We start from the raw sequence: 16,024 nt of genomic DNA on the forward strand, positions 1-16,024 counted from the left end.
TCAGGCTCCTAGTGGTTCCCAGTGAGAAGACTTGTTCAGTATTCAGTTACGTATGCAAATTGAGATATAAAACTTGTCATATTTCCCCCTATTTTTTACTTAATGCAGATAAGGAACCAGATCTGGCCTTATTCTTCTAGTCTGGCCTTATTCTTCTAGTCTCTCACATGAGTGATTTGCCATTGGAATAGGCTGCTCAGGGAGGTGGTGGAGTCACCGTCCCTGGAGGTGTTCAAGAAAAGCCTGGATGAGGCACTTGGTGCCATGGTCTGCTTGATTGGTTAGGGCTGGGTGCTAGGTTGGACTGGATGATCTTGGAGGTCTCTTCCAGCCTGCTTGATTCTATGATTCTATGTCTATTTTCCTTAAGACAATACTAAAGGTGGTTCTAGAAGCAACACTTGCTCAGGAAAGTATGGGTTTTCAGGATTTAAGTCCATGCTTATGCTATAAAATATTAAACCAACATAAATATGACTAATTTACAAAAGAAATGTTAAATTTTTATTTCACATATGTTACTAGCTACAAAAATAATAAATATTAAAAACCTCTGTACATCCAAGTGAGTGCACCTTCAAAAAACAACATAGAAAAATAAAAGCCACAACAGTCAATCAAAAACTGGCTGGGATTGTAGGCATCACTCTACTGAAGTGCTTTAAAACACATGGAGCAGTGACTTCTGATTCCCCATTGTAAAACATCCTTTTTTGAAAATCTGGAAGTATTTTAGGAAGGCTTTTAGTCCAGATGTCACTTACTGAGAAGATAATGTGCTAGAACACTGAGCCCTTAAAAATCATCTTTGTAAAAGGTGAACAATGTATAATGCATTTTCAAAGGTGAAAGCAGTAGATGTACTTATAAGCCTATAGGAAAGAAAAAGACATTAATTTTTCATGCATTTTAGCTTTTACTTTATTTTCAGCATCAAACTGGAAAAAACCTGAGGCATATGGATTGGACATTCCTATTCACAGAAGGAAGAGCCATAAGGGACCATTGATTCTGACAAGACCATACACGATGGACCTGCTTTTATGCAAGGAAAAGGGAGGGGGGGGGAGAAAAGTCATTCTAGTTCATAGGATTATCCATGATTTTCCCTTGTGCTCCTTATCAGAGAGTACTATGTCCATGTGAGTCCTGTATTCCAGCTTTAAGCAAACTTGTGTTTTCAAATTGTACCACACATATTGACATGTTTATTCTCACACTGCTATGTGCCCTTCTATTATTTCTTAGCATAGAGATGATCCAGCTGTATTTCCTAGATTGTTCTGAGATTCACAGTCATGTGTCTTTGAAACAGAAGATGCAAATAAGTTGGGGGGAATTCTCTTTGTATATATTAATAAATTATGTAAGAACTTTTGAAGTGGCCTCATTGCATTTCACCCCAAACTCAGATTTCAACTAGCCCCTTCCTAACAGGCAGGAGTGGCAGGAGCAGCAAGTCCCAGTGTTGCAACTCATTGCTAAGCCATTGCTAGGTCATTACTAGGCTCAGACAGAGTCAAACTGACTCAGGCTTGGCTGAGCTCAGGTGAGTAGCTGCCTCCAGGAGTGGGGCAAGCAGTTTCAGATCCTTGGCTCCGTCTGGGCAATGGGCAGAGTCAGCGTCTTCTCCAGGTAGCAAGGAAAAAAGGCAGCAGCAGCAGCAGCAGCAGCAGCAGCAAACAAGTTGGCTAAGTTTTTAAGCATTTTGGCAGATGCCTTTGACCAATAGCAACAGATAAAAATACCCCTAGAACCAGTCCTAGCTTATTTTCAGAAAACAGAGAGATGCACATGTTCAGCATCCGTGACCTATGTTTACCAAAAACAAAGCAGGGAGGAAAACAAGATCAAATATGGTGCCAAGGTCTAGCCTTGAGCTCTGTGGTAACAGGTTGGACTTGATGATCTATGAGGTCTCTTCCAACCTTGGTGATACTGTGATACTGTGAAATATGGTGTCTCTGTGGCAGACAGAGAGGCACTAAGGCTTTTGTCTTCTCTTCCAGCTTGGGCAGGAGAAGGTGTGTGTGTGGGGGCAAGGTGGGTATGTAGATATGTGTTTAGAACCTGCAGAGACATGTCTTGGATATGTATTTTAGGTACAGTTTGCACCTTCTGCCACACACAGATACAATCCGAATAATAAGAATGAGTTGCAGAGTTGTACCAAGAAAACAATTAATCTCACCTGAATTTGTGCACAAAGAAATGTAACACCAGATTAAAGTGTAGACTGGCATTCATGCTTAAAGTAAAACCTCACATTGCCCACTGAAATGGATTCTTTCTCATCGCATTGACCATCAGCAGAAATGCAGTGAAAACCTAAACAGCATTTCTTAGTAATAGATCTGGTAAACCAAGCAAAGAGATTCAGAACTGTAGCCTTTTGTTCCTTTGATGTTTTAACTCCTCAAACAACTGAACTGAAAACGTCAATGTTTTCTCATTACACACATGGAGAAAAAAAGTCCCAGTCAATTTCTTAAAATGAACAGCTGCCTGTGCAACCACTGCATTTAAAAATGTTTGACTTAGCAAATTATCCCTTATTAATTGCCTTGCAATTAGTTTTTCAAAGGCTTTGAACAAGATATTTGGCCACTGTGATTATGCTGTCATTAATATGCAGTGTAGTATAGTAGCTGCTGTATTTGTATTATTTCATAGAATCATAGAATCAGCCAGGTTGGAAGAGACCTCCAAGCTCATCCAGTCCAACCTAGCACCCAGCCCTAGCCAGTCAACTAAAGGAACACTGTACTACAGTGCAAAATATAGAGAAGGGGAGTGAGACAAGGAAGAGAAGCTTCTCTATAGCAGAGCTTTCTTCCATTAATTAATTTCTACATTGAAATACAAAATTAATCTTCAGCATTAGGCCACCCTTGTCTACTTCTATAACCACAGTTCAGGAAGATAACCTATAGGCTTGTCACTTTCTGCAGGGAACACACAGCAGAGACATAACTATCCTTTCCCAGCCACCTTTAACCCTCACACTGCTGAATCTTGGAAGCAGGTTTTGGCACTGGTACTGGACTTGTACATTCAGCAAATGCTTCATTTGGTATGCTGATGCAAGCACTTGTTATGGATTCCAGTAAGAAAGGCACTCAGGCTTTGTCAGATATTGATTAAAATACCATTTACTGGACATTACAGGACAAGGAAAAAGGGGAAAGCATAGATAATCTTATATCCCTTCAAATAGTGGGAACCCTCAGTTCAGTATAAAACACAGGAGGAAGTTCTTCACAGAGAGGTATTTGGCATTGGAATGGGCTGCCCAGGGAGGTGGTGGAGTCACCATCCCTGGAGGTGTTCAAGAAAAGCCTGGATGAGGCACTTGGTGCCATGGTCTGGTTGACTGGCTAGGGCTGGGTGCTAGGTTGGACTGGGTGAGCTTGGAGGTCTCTTCCAACCTGGTTGACTCTATGATTCTAATATGATTCTAATGATTCTAATACCTCAGCAGTCAGTATATGGCACACTGTACAGGTTCTTTCTGTTCTGAGCTTTGGCCAGCACTGTTTGTCTATGGAAGTATTATAGGGTTTTCTTATTGGTGAACACCTCTATCCATAGTTTCTACTGTCAGGCAGAGGAAGATTTCATGTAAGTATGCTGCTTAGCTTCAAGATAAGAAGATACATGCAGGTGGCATAAAAAGCAGGGGCCAAGAGGGAGCTGCATACAGTCTTTTACAGTCACTAATGCATGCATCACAGCATAGGCTTACACCTGTTCAGGTCAACTGTTACATGTTAATGTTCTGGTCCTATGCCTCAGCTTGTCTATAACTTTCTCCTGTGGTACTGTGATCACCATCGGCAGCCAGACACTGTCAAATAAAGCCAAATAACAAATTCATGCCAAGAATCAAGTCACAGAGTAACCAATATGACTTCCTCCCTGTGGAAAACAAGGTGAAAGGGTTTGAGAGGCTGTGTGTCTAGACTGGACACTTTGAAAGTCTTCACTTGTTCATTATTTGAGACAGCCCTAGCTGCATATTGAAATCTAATTAGATATTATGAGCTTGAAGGTGGTCAGTATTGCGTGACCAAATCCTATCAACCTTTCCAGGCACACTACATTTTAATGCAAGAAAGAAGTATATATGCTTAAGCATTTAAATGCAGAAGTGTTTAACAGTGCCACAGCACCAATCTGCACATGATATCAACTACCACAGAGAGCACCTGTTGTGTAAGTGGCACAATTAAACAAAGAAACGAGTGTAAATTATTCTCCCACATCAAGAAAGGAGCTCTGGGGCTAACAAGATGGAAAAATGTGAGAAATCTATCCAAATTTAAAGTGTTCTATAATTAGACTCTTTCCTGCTGCATTATTCATTATAAAATAATTAATGAGGAAGAAATGCATATTTCTCAACATGAAAAAAAAGTTTTCATTCATTTCTGTATTGACACAAATGATGTGATTTATGAATTAATTCATACTGTGTTACTTATCGTAGCAGCCATGAGATAACTCAAGTGCCAAGGCCCTGAGGGAGCTACCAGCCCTGTCTGCGCCCACCCAGCTGCCAGCTGGGGCTCACCCTACCCTGCCTACCACCCCAGGACTCCATTTCAACTTCCTGGGGAATCTCTCAATCCTTCCCACAGCTGGCAAGAAGGTCTGAGCATGAAATACCTATAGACTGGGTAGTATCACAAATGGAGCTGCTCTCCTTTGTGCAGAAAAGTGCTGCTTTCTGCAGCACATGAATAGTTCAGTGCTGCCTTAGCTTAGAGCAAGACAGATTGCTCTTTTCCCTCTTCCAGAAGGGGCAAAAGGAAAATGCTGCATGCACAGGACTGGATAGGAGTGGAAAGTTTAGATGGAGAAGCTATTCATAACTACATAACTGCACACTACAGTACAGAAGCATACACAATGCACAAAATCCATAGGACATCTATGTCATGCTTCACACAAGCCTGAATCAGGCCAACACACCCAGGCCTTCCTATGCCCCCTCTCCACCTCCATGCCTCTCTACCCTTCCATACCAAATCCATTGTGATGCTGTTCAAATTTGGCTTGGCAGCTCCAAATTGAGCCATGCTAGCCAATACACCATTATCATGCAGCCTGCAGACCACTGTAATGATGTTCTGCAGTAACTTCTACCTTAACATGTGACCTTCCTTCTCAGCACTGCCACTTCTATATTTCCTTCCACTCCCATTCTTGTCAAACACACATGCCCTGAACCAGACAAGAGGAGAAAGGAAGTTGAAATGCCTGCAGAAAAGTTCTTAGTCCAAACTGTGTTGATAGTGTCACAAATATATTATAAGATAATATGCTTATAAATAACATGCTTATAAAAGCAGGATAGGCATCTGTCTTCTGAAACAGCCACACTGAAACAATAGTCTAGTCATGGTCTTTTTCACTCATGAAAACATTACTGTCCCATTGTTTCTAGACTGAATATGATGATATTTAAGGTATATCTTTTGTGCTGGGGATATTTCCAGGTGGAGTGTTGAATCAAAAAGGTTGACTTGTGTCTTAGAGGAACATCAAAATGGTCCTTCACCACACTTAAATGGGTTTTGTGAGACTGCAGGTATCGTAGAAGTTGTAGCCAGGTTGGGATTGGTCTCTTCTCTCAGACAACCAGCAATAGAACAAGGGGACACAGTCTCAAGTTGTGCCGGGGGAAGTATAGGTTGGACGTGAGCAGGAAGTTGTTGGCAGAGAGAGTGATTGGCATTGGAATGGGCTGCCCAGGGAGGTGGTGGAGTCACTGTCCCTGGAGGTGTTGAAGAAAAGCCTGGCTGAAGCACTTAGTGCCATGGTCTGGTTGACTGGCTAGGGCTGGGTGCTAGGTTGGACTGGATGCTCTTGGAGGTCTCTTCCAACCTGCTTGATTCGATTCTATTCTATTCTATCCTAAAAAAACTCCTTTGTGTTAGCTGGGGTAAATTATGCTGCTCCCTTTGCAGACTTTCTGTGTAGTGACTGAGATTGCCACTATTGACATTTCCTTTCCCTGTGCATTCTCTTCATTTTACAGCTCAGTCCACACTTTATGAGGTAATTAAACATTCCTACATAAGTTTCTTGGAGCAATCTAAAGATTTGCACTAATAAATCATTTAACAGATGCATCCAAGGGTTGCAAATTGCTTAGGTGATATTGCAGATACTTTAATATCCTTTTTTCCGACGGCCAAAAGTGATTTAGGTGACATAATTATTTTTTTTGTGTGGTAAACTTTGAAACTCTTCTGCACTTGCATGATACACAACACAGGGATTGCAATGGAAGCTGACTGGCTGGGAAGAAATTGGATCCTCTGTCAATAAGGAATGTAGAATTTTAAACCAGAGATTAAGTTTGAATTTATACCATGCTTCTTGAATAATCATGGAATCAACCAGGTTGGAAGAGACCTCCAAGCTCAGCCAGTCTCCCTGAGACTCTCCTCATAGGGTCAGGGTCATTGCTGAAAATGACTATGGCAAATTGAGAATGACAGTGCAAGTTTGCCAAGATCAGTCAGATATACCTTTACAGAAATCTGTGTGCTTCAGAGATATGTGAGAAATTGATTTTTGCAGTGTTTTGAGAATTAACTTTCCATTGTCCAGCTTACCTGGAGAAGATGTGTCATAGGCAAGTGGAAGACAACATCAAATTAATTATGAAAGTGGAATATGAGTGTATAGGACACAGAAGTATTATTTACTTATTTAGCTTTGTAGATGTCTAGCATCACTTAGTATGAATGTTGCATGGCCACAGCTTCAGTATGTTATATTTTTGGTACACCATATTTCTGAATATCAGCATCAAAGCTCACTTTATAGTGGTTCTCACAATAATATAATATTCATGAGCAAAATTTTAAGCATAAATATTAAGCAACCTTTCATCTCAGCCTTTCTCTTTCAAGGTTCATGTGATGTCTTCAAGTGAAATCGCTGGCTTGGATTTATGCTATTTCAAAGAGGTGTAGTTGCCTACTCATTTAAACATCAGTTGTCTTTGGGATAGTTCTAAAATGGAGGGAGGACAATTCAATGGATTCAAATTCATAATGGAATTTTTATTTCCTCAAAATACGATCATTAATTCAATTTGCATTTTTTATCCATTTACAAGTCCTGAATTAGAATATATTTCTTGGCATTAGGCAAAACTACAAATATTCTTTCTGATGTTAGTGCCACTCTTAAACACTAAATGGGCTGCCCAGGGAGGTGGAGGAGTCACCATCCCTGGAGGTGTTCAAGAAAAGACTGGATGAGGCACTTAGTGCCATGGTCTAGCTGACTGTATAGGGCTGGGTTGGACTGGATGATCTTGGATCTTCCAATCTGGTTGATTCTATGATTCATAGAATCATAGAGTCACAGAATCAATCAGGTTGGAAGAGACCTCCAAGATCATCCAGTCCAACCTAGCACCCAGCCCTGTCCAGTCAACCAGACCATGGCACTAAGTGCCTCATCCAGGCTTTTCTTGAACACCTCCAGGGACGGTGCCTCCGCCACCTCCCTGGGCAGCCCATTCCAATGGGAAATCACTCTCTCTGTGAAGAGACAAAAACTAGATCAAAATTAAGATAAATAATTCATACTTTAGCATGAGAAATATGTTCTTAGAAACCACTCAACCTTGCAAACAGACCATGTTAATGTGTTCACAGTTAGCAAAGAACAAATGCGCAGGTCATGTCAAACTACATTAAATTATTTGTTATGAGCCAAATGAATTACAATAAAAGCTTTAGACCCTTTAATGCTTGAGCAGCTTTTCATCTAATTTATTTTTTACTTTTCTATTTGGCAGAATGACAGCCTGGCTCGTTACCTTCATCCCCATCACCTTTGCCTTGTGATGTGAGAAACAGCTATTCAATAAAGGTCAAACAAACTTGAAAACTTAGACGTTAGGTCATAGAGTAGATTTATTTCAAAGACTCACAGAATACTTCTACAGTGAGCTTTTCTGTTGGCTTGACCCTGGCTGAGGGTAAGATGCACACCAAAGCTGCTAATTCCTTCTGGCACTGGATACCTTCATCTGCGGTATTCCACTTTCCTGCAAAATGACATGATCTTCCTTGAATGAGTACCTTGCCCTTACTCTTGAGAAGAGGCAAACCCAAAGAATGAAATTACCCATTTCTTTTCCAATTCCTTTCTCAACCCCTTACTTTCTAGTGAGGAGTTCCAGTTGTCCAGCTTCTCTACCTCCCAGCAGCTGACTGTTGGTCCCTCTATCCCAGCATTCAAGGAGTGAGGCAGCAATCTGCTCTCCTGACTGGCAGCTGTAATCTTCCCAAATGTCTCTAAGTTCTGATGAGCTCAGGGACTTGGTAGTCTCTGCCTCCTGTTTTTTTTCACTTCTGATATCCTAGTTGATGGACCAGGCCTTTGATCAGAGTCTTCCTCTCCTTCTTCTTCCCTTATTAATCAGTGATACGGACCTGTTGACCTCTTGTCCATTGTTTCTTCTTCACTACAGGGATAATCACTGTAGTTGTTGCTTGGGTCCTCATCTCAACTATGGCATCGGCAGGTGAATTTTGGATGCCTGCCTCAACCACAGTCCTTTTGGAGTACTGAACAGTGGCTTGATAAGCACAGGTCAAGCCCCAGTAAAGTGCTAGAAGTTGTTGGTTTTCAATGGGATATTGAAGGCATCCTTCTATCAGATGGCATGTCAGTTTACCAGAATCACTTGCCTCTTCTAGGGTAAGGTATCAGGCTCTGGGAGGTGATTATCATCCTAGGAATCTGCCCAAATCCTTCCAGAAACCCTGCTACTCAGGGACTGTCTACTTCAGAGCATACTCCTCACCCAGAAACTGTCTCCTTTTATGCCACAATGAGACCAAGTTCCACAAAGCCCATAATATGCCAGTAATATTGAATAGGAATACTAAGATACACACATAAGGGTGGATAAGAACCTTAGGGGTCTACATAATCAAACCTTCTAGAGTTTTCCATTGGAAAAAAACAACCAAAAAACAAACCTCAAAGCAGCACCTGCAAAACCTAAAATAAACCAAACCAGACCAAACCAAAAATTCAATGAAACAAGCAGGTTGTCCAGAGACATGATGGAGTCATCATCTCTAATGTATTTAAAAGACACATGGATGTGGTGCTTAGGGACATGGTTTAGTGGTAGTTACTTAGCAGTAGTGTTAGGACTGTGGGTTCAAATTAGTGGTTGGGCTTGATAATTTTGAAGGTCTCTTCCAAGCTCAACAGCTCCATGGTTCTTTGGTACTAAGCTGCAATGAAGTGGCAAGATCAATATTCTTTGAGAAAGGTAGCCTGGGGAGATAAAACAAATGAGTAAGTTAATATTAAATTTCATCTGGTAAAACAGATGTGATTTTTCTTCTGAGAAAATATTAAAAAATGCATTAGCCTAATTACTTCTGCATGGGAGTAATTATAAGTGATTCTTAATGGGCACACTGGCACAGTGTTAAAATGCACATACAAGTCGCAAGCATCCTTTCATGGTGAGATAATAGATAGGAAGATAATTATGATTTATAGGAACATGGAATATCACTGCAATTGCACATTACTTGTTGCTGAAAGTTAATTAGTCCAGTGAGAAATATTAATATGGAATAGATATGCTGGAAGATTTGCCTCAAGAGTAGAGAATGAAGATAGGATAGTCTCTGCCCTAATACAGGCATCTATCTTTCAAAAGTCCTCTAACAAACTCAGCCTAAATATGTCTTGGTGTTTAAGGGAAGAGAAAAGGAAGAGGGAAAAGTAGACAGAGAGAAGAAATGGTCACCACTGTCCATCTCCTAGACTGTGGTTAAGTTAGAATGAGCATCACCTTCCAAAACAGCAAGTCTTAACCACCTGTGTGTGCTAGGTGACATTAGTTGGGTGTCCCAGTTGTGGTGGTCCAGAATGGTGGTCATCTCATCCACACACGCTGTGCAGTCAGCTCATGACAGCACCCACAACCTCACTCTATGTTCCCCCAGTTGGTCTCTTGTCTGGTTGTTGCATGTTAAGGAGCTCTTGGGAGCCTGAGCTCATGCAGGGTGGGGGGATTGCTGGGACAGTGTGGGTCAGCATGGGCAGCCTTTGCAGTATGAATCATTTTTAGAGGTTTTCCACACAATAAAATTCTTTCAACTGAAAAGATTTTGCTGGCTTAGTGGAGTGTGTAAAAACCAAAATGCATCACATTTGAGGGTGGTAAATTTAGTAACTTGCAGAGTTGTGAAAGGAAATTGTTAACACAAAAATGAATGGTCATACTTATATCCAGAATGTTAAGAGCTTACATTTTTCAGTGGATTTATCATAAAGAATATAAAGGGGGATAATGATTTTCCATATCCTTCTTGATTGTGCTGAAAAACTGCTAGGAGAATTTGTGTTGCTGTTATATTGCGTTGACAATGTATTTACATCACTCAACTGGTAGAAGCCTTAAAATGAAAGCAGGGGTTCAGTGTTGTTTTGATTTTGCTTTGAAAGAAATCACTTTTAACAACTGTGTTAGATGCAAAAATCTCTGGTGGGACAAAGCTGCCACAGATAAACTCTGCCAGGCAGCTATGCACGTTTTCAGAGAATCATAGACTCATTGACTCACCTCCTACTGAGTGAACCTGGTTTTAACTTAGTCACAAAGCAAGACAGAGGTTGAGACACTCTGACAGGAAGCATCACTGAGGTTTGAGTCTTCCTCCATTTCCCTTGGTGGCGATTCTCAGGCATTCCCTCCATGCCAATCCAATGCTTCTCTGCAATGGTTCACAGGCTCATTCCTGTCAGCTTTACAAGTGAGCAGAAAGAAGCAGCAGAACGTAGAGGAGCTCAGCCTCAGTGCAAAGACCCAGCCAGCACTTGTGAGTGATGCTACAATCAGAATGAAGCCTACTCCTATGGAACCGGGGGGCCACCACCAGGCCCCCCGGCCTTTGAGTCCCCTTCACCAGCCACCCAGTGCACACCATGGGTACTCACCAGAGATGACAGGATCAGGAGGATCCCTCTGCCCAGATGGGCAAGCTTGGACACTGCCTTTCCTGGGGCCCATTAAATAGGGAGTGGGCAGGGAGAGCAAAGTGCTCACACCTGGGGTGGGAGGAGACTCCAACAGAACCCAGGTGCTGTGGGTTTTGGGGGGAAAAGGGACAGGGCTGAGTGCTAGGTTGGACTGGATGATCTTGGAGGTCTCTTCCAACCTGGTTGATTCTATGAAATAATTTTGTCTGGAAAAGGCTTTTAAGATCATTGGGTCTGACCTTTAACCACCACTAACTGTTCCAGTTACTTTCTGTTATTAATGGAGAGCAGGAGGCATTACGAGTAAGCCAAGCCTTTTGTTGCTCAGCCATAGCACTGCTAGGAGAAAGGCAGAAATTCAACAAGCAGTTTTCAGCCAAGCTAAACGAATCTGGAGGAGTTTGGGAAGTACCCACACTGTATGTCCCATGGCTCACACATCTGGTTCTACAAAGGATATCAAGGAGAACTAACAAGTCTTTCTTCTTGTAGAAGGGCAATTGAACAAGATATTACTGGGACCCAGACAGCTGAGACATAATCTTCAAGCAGTTACATCAGAAGAGGCACACTGGAATTGCTGAAACTGCAGGCACTGCTGAACAACTTGAACAACTTTGTCTAGGATAAATTCCTTACTGCTATTGTGCATATATGTCTTTCTGCCAAATTTTTGTGTCTGCTCACACAAGCTTGAGCAAAGGCAGCTCAAAAGCAGTCAGCTCTTTGAGTTTTCACTCATTTGTGGGAGATGTATTTCATGGTTTCTTTTTAAGAAAGCCAGTGTTTTAAGCTACAGTAGTTAACAATATTTCAACAGAACTTCCAATCTCCTCTGTCAGAAATTATTGTCAGAAAAACATTTCCAGGGATCAATGTACTCTAAGAGTTCTTATTTCAGGATTCTTCTTTTAATTATTATTTTAAGCATGGAAATTCTGTGGAAAAAGAGGTCAGGTTTTCACTATTTTCTTGTCTCAGTATTGAGACAATGAAGCTCATCTTGATTTTCAGCCATTAACTCTCAAGAATTATGGTATAAACCAGGAACTAATAATTTCTCTAAGCTTCAACTTCTACTGCCACTGTTCCCAAACCAATGCGTTTATATTTCCAGAGTGCTATTTCAGACTCAAAAGAGTGCAGATTTCATGCACACCTCTCCACAATGCATTCACAGTGATAGCTGCCACTTAAGTGTCACTTTACTACACAATTCCTACACTTGCATAAAAACTTAGGCTGTTCACCACACCTCGAATTTCCCATGAATATTCCAGTGTTACTCAGTGGATTTTCCACACAGATTTCTCAAAGGTACCAGCACTTTCACTATAGGGCATTAGAAGAACAGCCAAAATTAATTGCTGCCCTCAGAAATATACTACAGGAGTAGTTTGCTTTCATTAAGCTTTTAGCTTCATTTCTGTAGTTTCTTATTTTTGTCCACAGCCCCTTTTAGTTAGATGCTGAATCAGAATCATAGAATAAACCAGGTTGGAAGAGACCTCCAAGGTCATCCAGTCCAACCTAGCACCCAGCCCTAGCCAGTCAACTAGACCAGGCTTGGCTTCAACACCTCCAGGAGCAGTGACTCCACCACCTCCCTGGGCAGCCCATTCCAATGCCAATCACTCTCTCTGCCAACAACTTCCTCCTAACATCCAGCCTAGACTTCCCCTGGCACAACTTGAGACTGTGTCCCCTTGTTCTGTTGCTGGTTGTCTGGGAGAAGAGCCCAACCCCACCTGGCTACAGCCTCTCTTCAGGTAGTACAGTTCCATGTAATTTTTTTACACAGTGTCAGACAAATTCCTTTGACATGAAACTATTTGTCACTAACATTTCTTTCAAAGCTTGAAGAGCTAGTGAGAAAAAGAGAAATTCTCTTTAGTAGTGCATTAAAGAAACCAAATAGTTTCTGGGTCTTGTCTTTCTCTGATGAGGACATTAGCGAAGTGGGAAACTCAGATTTCCTCACAACACAGAGGGCAACAGATGCAGTCTTCCAACTCTTTAGTACTTGAAGCAAAATATTTTCTTTCCTTTTTATTTTTTAGTGTGAGAATAAGCCATTTTTATTTAATTACTCATTCACCCAACTTCATATGGATAACACACAGAGCAGAGTGAAAAGGAAAACAGCCCAGTTTTTATTGTCTGTGGAGAAGATGTGTAACTTTTTGGATGAGTATTGGCACAGAAGTGTGTGTGTGCATCCAAGGAATGGACAGGATTTTCCCAGTCTCTGTAAGAAGGCTGGATGCCTGGGGACCTAGGTAAACTAGTGATAATAAAACACACAGTTGCTAGGAAGTAAATGAGATGAATGGAAGCAGGAGATTGTAAGTCTATATGAAGTGTCAGATCCATGCATCATTTGAAATAGAGATGTGTTGGGGTAGCTTGCATAAACAGAGAGCAACAGCTGGTGACAGGTTCTTAAGGAAAGAATAAGTAAATTGAGGACTGGAAGTGCACCAAACACAAGCATGAAGCTAAAATTCATGGAGATCTTCTATGGAATGGTCAATGGCTTTTTAGAGAGTTTATTTGTCAGGATCAGTGTCATGAGTCAGGTTGAACCTGCTGCTGATATTCCTACTCTACTGCAGTCCTGACAGCTTCAAAAATGAAAGCACTGGCTGAAGCAAAGTAGTATGGGGTTTGAAGTTCAGATTGTAAGGAAAGGCTTTCTGTTCCAGTTGCTGCTTCTGGGTTCCAAGTTCTTTTGGGTTTTGGTGGGATGGTGGTAGGTCAAGGGGAGATGGGGGAGTAGTTTTGTGCCTTGAGCTTTTGGCTCTCTTGCTTCTGCTTGTTGCTGCTTTGTGCTGTGCTTTTTCTGCAGATAGGCTAAGGTAATGATGCATTTTGCACTATGTCTTTCTGATTTTGATCAGTTAAGCCTATTTTATCTCACTTTTTTTTGCTGATCTCAGCCCTCAGTTTTTGTGTGTTACTTTTCTCTTACTTATGTTGGGAAAATGAAGAGGTTAAACCACTGGTCCAGTTTGACCCATTTTGTTTTGCTGATTTAAACTATGACAATCAGCTTTCCAGTGTCTTCCCACCCTCACTGTAAAGAATTTCTGCCCAATCTCCAGTCTGAATCTCCTCTCTTCCAGCTCAAAGCCATTGCCTCTCACCCTGTCACTACAAACCCTTGTAAAATGTCCCTCCCTAGCTTTATTGTAAGTTCCTTTCAGTACTGGACTCACACTCTTTTAGAAAAGCAAACAGTTGGTCAAGATATCAACATCTCAGGCCAAGCCTCTACTGCACCACAAAAGAATTTAACTGAAAGAGCTCAGAATACACAAGTTGTTTTGAGCTCTCTTCCAGATAACCGTGGCACCCACACAAAACTTATGATGACCTAACTGTATGTATGAAGACCTCACTGTACACAAATATGAACCAGCTAATCCCTGACAAATCCTGTTTCATCTCATCTGATGAAAAGAAGAACTGTTTCCTGATCCTGAGTGGATGACACTTCTGAAGAGTGCCAGGACAAAGAATAATTTGCCACCTGGACTTTGCTGCATGTCATCTAGAGACTGTTTCTTGTTTGATGGTATGTTTGAGGCAGGGATTGATAGTCTAGAATAACGAAGGGTTGAATGTTGTGGTTTGAGGGGCTTCAGGTTATCCCAGACTCCCTTAAAAAACTACAAAGACCAAGATCTACCCCAGGAGAGGAACTATTTGCCCCTAGAGATTGTAATTATGTTATTAAAGAATCTCTTACTAAAAGCTTACTGTTTCTATTTTGCTAGTGTTTGAAATTGTTTGGTACTGACCTATGCACTGTACACTTCTGTAATCTATTTTCACAGTCAAGCATAAAGACTCCACAAATACATTAAGAAAATATTTTTAATTAATAATAAATAATTATTATTATTCTTTTGTAATGGATAATAACAATTAATAACCACTCTAACAACACAGTTCACACTTTCAGTACTAGAAAAGCATGTCTGGTTTCTTACATGCAGAGAAGCAGCTGCTTGGAGGAATTTATAAGACACAGAAAAGCTACAGATGAATTTTAGAACTGTACAAACCAGGTTTTTTACAGGTAAAACTTCAGAAAGTACCTTCTTTAATTTAAAGACAAATGCCCAACTTTCTTTGTATGTCAAGGACAACAATGATATTTGCAAAGATGTGACAATTTATTTACAGTAAAAGTCAAACAATTCAGTAATGTTGATGCTAAAATTGGGTACTTCAGAACAATCATCAAGAAATAATATTTCTATTTTTGTCTCGCTGTATTTTATTTTTCATGGTGGTTACCTTTTAGCCTTTCCTCTCTAAAGCAAAAGAGTTCCAACAGATACAGTCTGAAACTACAGATACAGTCTGCAGTTCCAACAGATACAGTCTACACCTGAAGGGAGGTTGTAGCCAGGTGGGGTTGGTCTCTTCTCCCAGGCAACCAGCAACAGAACAAGGGGACACAGTCTCAAGTTGTGCCAGGGGAAGTCTAGGCTGGATGTTAGGAGGAAGTTGTTGTCAGAGAGAGTGATTGGCATTGGAATGGGCTGCCCAGGGAGGTGGTGGAGTCACCATCCCTGGAGGTGTTGAAGCAAAGCCTGGATGAGGCACTTAGTGCCATGGTCTAGTTGACTGGCTAGGGCTGGGTGCTAGGTTGGACTGGATGATGTTGGAGGTCTCTTCCAACCTGGTTGATTCTATGATAAATCAAATGGCATTTCTTCCAATATTTATTCATCATCATCCACTTAGAGTCAAATTTTGATAGGTGCTCCCAGAACGGGTTCACACTCTAGTAAGCAGCAAATTCATTACGAGTAAGATTCAATGCCGCAAAATAAACAGTTACCAAAGTGAAAATAAGCAGAAGGAAAGAAATCTTCTAAGTCCAACAAGGAAATAGCAAACCTATGTATCTAATTTCTATCATCCTCCAGCAATAATCACTTTGAGAACTGTTTCAAATATAACATAG

The 16,024-nt window shown here is 41.1% G+C and overlaps 1 long non-coding RNA gene across 3 annotated transcripts in view; it reads right to left on the minus strand.

Moving 5' to 3' along the window:
* Positions 1–7,925: 7,925 nt before the first annotated feature.
* LOC135175212 (uncharacterized) overlaps positions 7,926–16,024 on the minus strand; it is a 48,380-nt gene continuing 40,281 nt past the window's right edge. For all 3 annotated transcript variants that reach the window (XR_010302288.1, XR_010302291.1, XR_010302289.1), the window contains 2 exons: positions 11,002–11,147; positions 7,926–9,324 (listed from right to left, as the gene is read on the minus strand). This is a non-coding gene — a long non-coding RNA (uncharacterized LOC135175212). The remainder of the gene's footprint in view (positions 9,325–11,001; positions 11,148–16,024) is intronic.

Source organism: Pogoniulus pusillus, chromosome 5 (genome assembly GCF_015220805.1).
Source record: "Pogoniulus pusillus isolate bPogPus1 chromosome 5, bPogPus1.pri, whole genome shotgun sequence".
Lineage (NCBI taxonomy): Eukaryota > Metazoa > Chordata > Aves > Piciformes > Lybiidae > Pogoniulus > Pogoniulus pusillus.